Consider the following 6081-nt stretch of genomic DNA (forward strand, 5'->3'; position numbering starts at 1 on the left):
GCTCCTTTTGGGGGAACTAAATGCCCTTGCATTTGTTCCTGCAGGATACTCAAAATAGACACCACAAGCACGTTTTGGATTTCAGCAGCTGGGAATCTGAATGCACATAGCAAGAAGCAGATGGGGGAAGTCCAAGGAATACCAAATGATCTGTTCCAAAGATACCTTTCATTAGACCTCAGAAGTCATAAGATGACTTCTCCTTCTATGAAAGCTTTGCTTTGAAATCACAGGCTGCTGCATTTATTATTCCAGCAGCAGCATGTTGGATCTGCACAACTCATTGGTAAACACAATGGAACCAATGTCTCTCACCATCTAAGATGGTATGTAGAAGAGAAAATGTAAATTGCTTTTTATTTTCTCCCTCCCCGCTACTGTTTGAGATAGTCCATTCTAATATCCTAGATCTGTCTATTCCTTCTGTTACTGAAGGACTGACCCAAGATCTGTTAGCAGCTGAGGTGGGGTGCCAAATGCCACTCCCCTGCTCCCCTGAGTGGCAGCAGCCTTTGCAACATTCTCGTCTTTCACCCCAATGCTGGCTTCTCCACTCATATTCCCAGAATTTCAAAAAGGAGAGGGAAATGAAACAGAAGAGGAAGTGTGGAAGAGACTAGTGACACAGGGTATCATCTCCTGGCTGCCCCCTAGTCCAGCCATTTTCAACCTTTTTCAGCTCAAGGCACACTGTCAAGGCACTAAAATTGTCAAGGCACACTCCCAGCTTTTTACTTACATTAAATTACTACATTACACATAATTAATACAATTAAATCATTACATGACAAAGGGCACAATCCTAACCAGGTCTACTCAGAAGTAAGTCCTATTTTGTTCAATGGGGCTTACTCTCAGGAAAGTGTGGTTAGGATTGCAGCCAAAGACTAGGGGGGCACATGGGTGGGAATGTGCCTGTGGGACTTACTTCTGAGTAGACATGCCTAGGATTGGGCTTTTGGTTGCACTCTTTTTTCTCAAATACAGGAGCAGGCAATTGGCACTTCTCTCTCCCCCACCAACCCCCTCCCACAGGGACATTCCCCCATCTCATAATTGCAGTTAGCACCACTCCTACTGCCCCTCCCCTCACTCCTCTGCACCTTCCAAAGGTCCAGAATCACTTGCCTCACATTCCCCCCCCCCAATTGCCTGCTCCTGTATTTCAGAGAAAAGTGTGACCAAAAGGCCAATCCTAGGCATGTCTACTCAAAAGTAAGTCCCATTACAGTCAATGGGGCTTACTCCCAGGAAGGTGGAGCCAGGAGAGGATCCTGAGAGCCCAGCCCAGGCATGTCTACTCAGAAGTAAGTCCCATTATAGTCAATGGGGCTTACTCCCAGGAAAGTGAGGATAGGATTGTGGCCAAACGCCCCTTCACTGAAAGGCAAAGGCAAGGCAGGGAGGGTCACTTTGGGGAGCTGCACTTAGAAGGACCCTCAGCCAGCCCATTCTTAGGCTGGTGGCCTCAGCAGACCCACTGGCTTCCTACCTGCTTGCCTGCCCCTGGCTTCCTCCTTCTCACTCCACCCAGACCTCTTCCAGGCTTTTCTGGTTGCCCAGTCAGCAGGCAGGGCAGACAAGGGACACGATACCCAATCTTAGGCGTGTCTACTCAGAAGTAAGCCCCATAATAGTCAAGGGGCTTACTTCCAGCTAAATGAGGATCGTTGCAGCCTTGCTCAGCAGCAGGAGATGCAAAGCAGCTGCAGCTGCCCCTTTTTCACCTGCCGGGTCTAGACTCCCACTCCCTTCTCCTTCATGCTCTCTCCCTTTGCCTTTTCAATTATAATATGCATGGGAGCAGTCCTGGATGGTGGTGGCACTTTGCCAGCCAATCCAGCCTATGGGGGCCACTTTACTCTGTCCTATGGATGGGCTGGCTCTGCAAATCAGATTCCAGAATGAGTTGACACAAACACCGCAGAGAGGATTTTCATCAACTCACACCATTTTTCAAGGTACTGGTTCACAGATCCAGCTGTAAGTTACTGAGGAGCCAACTGCTTCAAGTATGAAACCAGCTTGTCATCAAATATATGAATGTACAGAAGCAGGACTGATCTTGCAGGGCTGTGTGCCTGGTGGACAATAGGATCTACAATCTTATTAAAAAGAATATTGGAATATATTTAATACATGTTTTAATAAAACTTGTCTTATTTCACTGACAATCCTCAGTTATGTTCCAAGGAAACAATTTGAAAATTTAACCGTGAGTCCTTAGTCATAGCATTTAAAGTACATTTGAAAGGTTACAATAAATTATAACTGAACAGAACCATTTCATTAGCTAATGGAGACAGTAGTAGCCCTCCTCTTCCAGCAAGCCCAGAAGTAGCAAAGTAACAGCAATGCAACATAAGAATAAGTGTCCAGAAACTCCTGAGGATGTGAGGGTGGGAATCGCATGCTTTCAACAAGACACAGGTTCTCACTGCATTTTGCTACTCATTTAGGATCTAGAGCAGGGGTGCCCAAACCTCGGCCCTGGGGCCACATGCGGCCCTCAAGGCCTCTCAGTGTGGCCCTCAGGAAGCCCCCAGTCTCCAATGAGCCTCTGGCCCTCCACAGATTTGTTGGAGCCCGCACTAGCCCGACACAATTGCTCGCAGCATGAGGGTGACCGTTTGACCTCTCACATGAGCTGTGGGATGAGGGCTTCCTCCACTTCTTGCTGTTTCACGTTTGTGATGGAGTAGCAGCAGCAAAGGAAAGGCTGGCCTTGCTTTGTGCAAAGCCTTTTATAGGCCTTGATCTATTGCAAGACCTTCATTCATTTATATAAGTTTGTTGTATATTCATTTATGTAAACTTATGTAAATTTATTCAAATTTTTAATGTAAATTAATTCTTTTTTTCCCTGGCCCCTGACAGTGTCAGAGAGATGATGTGGCCCTCCTGCCAAGAACTTTGGATATCCCTGATCTAGAATTCCATCAAAGCCAATATGAAGAACTTAGTAAAAAGCCAATCTTGCCCCTATTTTCTTCTTGCCATTGTCCCCTTGTCATTGTTTGCAGTTCTGGATAAATCCTTGACAATGCATCAGATTCTATCCCTCTAACAGCGTACAAGTCTCATAATGCTTTTTCCTTTAAAATAAGGACCTTTGCTGTTGATTAGCTACTGAGCTCCGAAAAAACAACAATGTATTTGTTACCACTTAATCCCCACTTCACTCAGATAAAGAGAGCCTGTGATAAGGGTTCCCCTTTACACCTAGAAAGGCTAGTTGTAGAAAAGCAGGCTTATTTGGTGCCCTTCTGGGTTTTGTAACCTGATTTAACAGATGGTGGGAAAGAAAGAAGACTGTGCAATAGAAAGTTTGTCCTTCAGGTCATCCTTCCCTTCTTCCCAAAGCTGCATGCAAAGTATCTACCGGCTGCATTCAGGCGAAGGGGGGGGGAGATTTAGAGTGCATGGAGCTGACGAAGGCCAAAACAGAAGCCTCTTGGAAAAGCGGCCACCTTTAACCTTCTCGCAGCTGGTGATATTAAAATAGGAGCCAGTAATGTACAGGGATGCAAGAAGGAAAAAAAAAAAAACTAGCTCTGAATGGAAAGCAGCAGATACCTCAGACCATTGATAAAAGCGAGGCTTTCATTAAATAGCTACTGCAGATTTATGAGAGGGAAGGTGGGGGCAAGGAAGGAGAAGTGATTACTGAGCTACAAGCATGCCATGGCTAGCACTCTTTGATCTAGGTTAGTCTTAAACTGCTTTTCCCTTTGACTCAATGTAGCTAAGAGTTTTGCATTGTATTACTGGGATAGCTTGTCATCCAATACTTTGAATGCAAACGTACTGTGATGTTCCCATAGGTTCTGAAAGAGCAGACTAAAAATGCACAGTGAAGATATTTTTAAAATAATGCAACTTATAGGGCAAACTTGATTGCCTCTGTGCAAGAGAATAAATCAGACTTTAAGAACAGCAATGTATGGCAATCAGCAATCTTGAACAGACTTGAATTGTTGTCAAGACTTCAACAGAAATAAACTTCCAAGATTCCAGTGTGATGCTGCTACTGAGATGGAAATCGTATATTGATTTGACATCAGAGTTGGGCTCTGAAGATCCTGGGACACCTCCTAACCTCTTCATGTTCCATCTCTCAAATGAAAGGAGTACCCTATGGAAAGCAGGACATCAGCCATTTCCCCCCACATGAATCAAGTACCCATAACCTAAGACTATGACCTGATTTGGCGTGGAAACAGTCATTCTCCTGCTTGGCTGGGAAAAGGATTGGTCAACCCCTACCAGACTCCTGAGGTTATTTGGTACAACAGCAATACAGACCGCAGAGCGGTATTTTTGCATATGGTGAGTATCAGACTGTCTGATAATAATTTCAGCCCTGACCATGTTGAGGATATAAATTATTGAACAGTACATATAGTGGAAACACAATAGCTTCTCTGTATGATTTTTGTGTTATCTTCAAATAGTGCAGAATGTAATACCTCATGCAGTCTTTCAGACTAAGCAATTTGACTCAGTTCATGCACTGCTCCTGTGGCTACGAGTGTGTTTCTGGGCCCAATTCAAGAAACTGGTTTTGACCTTTAAAGCCATACAGGGATCTGGATCAGGATATTTGAAGAACCACTTCCTCCTTTATCTGGCCTTGCTCCCACTGCACTCCCTAAGGCCAGCAGAGAGAACACCGCTGAGTGTGCCATCACTGGCAGAGGCCAGACTGACAGCAACAAGGCGGCTCTTTTTGTCAAGGCACCTCTCCCTGTCAGGACTGAAGACTCTCCTTTTATATCTGGCCTTCTTAATCAGTTGCTTTGGGGTTGTATTCATTTTATTTTTTAATTGAATTTTTAAAATATTGTACCTTTTCATTCTTATTTTGTCATTTCCCCCTCCTTATGTTGTATACCACCTTGATAACTGTTTATTTGGAAAAATAAACTGAAATGATTTCATATTTCAGCTTTTCTTGTAGTTCTGTTTCCATGAAAAAAATACTTCAAGGGGACCAATTCAGTTGAACTCGATTCTATATACAGCTCAATTTAAGTTTCTACACTTTATTATCGGCAGATCTGAGACTGTAATTTTAAAAAACCACAAGGCAGAGACCATTACATGACCACTTCCACAGCATTTGTGTATTTCTAGAACAAACCACCTGCAATAACACCTCGGGTACAGTCAGTATGATTAGACACTGGGAGTTTAACAGGAGTTTTAAGTGAATCAGGCCAAGAGAATTTTTTCAAGAAGCGTGCTGCTCAGAATAAACCACCAATAGGACAGCTTTCATTTACTTTGACATATCTAGAATTTAGACATAAACGTCTGTGCATGACATATTACTGATACCATTTCTTTATGGCCTTCCGTTTTTTCCCCATAAGAACATGCTTACTTGAACTCCAAGGTTTCAACAGGTTTCTTTCCCAGTCTTACCCTCCAGATGGTGAATCTGGGATTATCTGCATGTAAAACACGCCCTTTACAAGTTCCACAGGGATGGAGTTATTGACCCATCCACAATGAAAGGAGGCACCCATATTATCAAACAGTTTGTCTTTCTAGACCAGTAATGAAATCAACAGAAGCTATTAGAAAGATTATCAGCAATATATTTCTCTGGGATTACTCTGAAGATGCTAATCAAGTGTAGGTTAGCAGCCTCATCACTATAGTTCAGACTGAAACAATTAAGGAAAGATGGGGAAAGGGTCCGTGTATAGGACACTAGCTAAGGCAGTTGTGGACTACATTTTAAGCTTACACATCTAGTGACATTTAGAGAAGAACAGCAAATACGATCTGCATTTTTGCAGAAAAATAGGCATCATTTGATTGTATTCTGCATTTCTGTACATGTAATTTTTCTCCCCATACCAAAATGCAATTATGGGTTTGATGTGAATTAAACGTTTTTCAATGGACAAATATTAATAAAATGCTGGAAGGGAATGAATGACAAATCCCACAGCTAATGGTTTGCTACATCCACACAGATTGTGGTAACACTTGGAAAGCATTGCAATTGTCAGTGTCAAGAAGTTCAAGTATTTTACCTTTTTAAATTCTTCTTTAATGCCTGGCAGTATC

The sequence above is a fragment of the Tiliqua scincoides genome, chromosome 8 (genome assembly GCF_035046505.1).
Source record: "Tiliqua scincoides isolate rTilSci1 chromosome 8, rTilSci1.hap2, whole genome shotgun sequence".
Lineage (NCBI taxonomy): Eukaryota > Metazoa > Chordata > Lepidosauria > Squamata > Scincidae > Tiliqua > Tiliqua scincoides.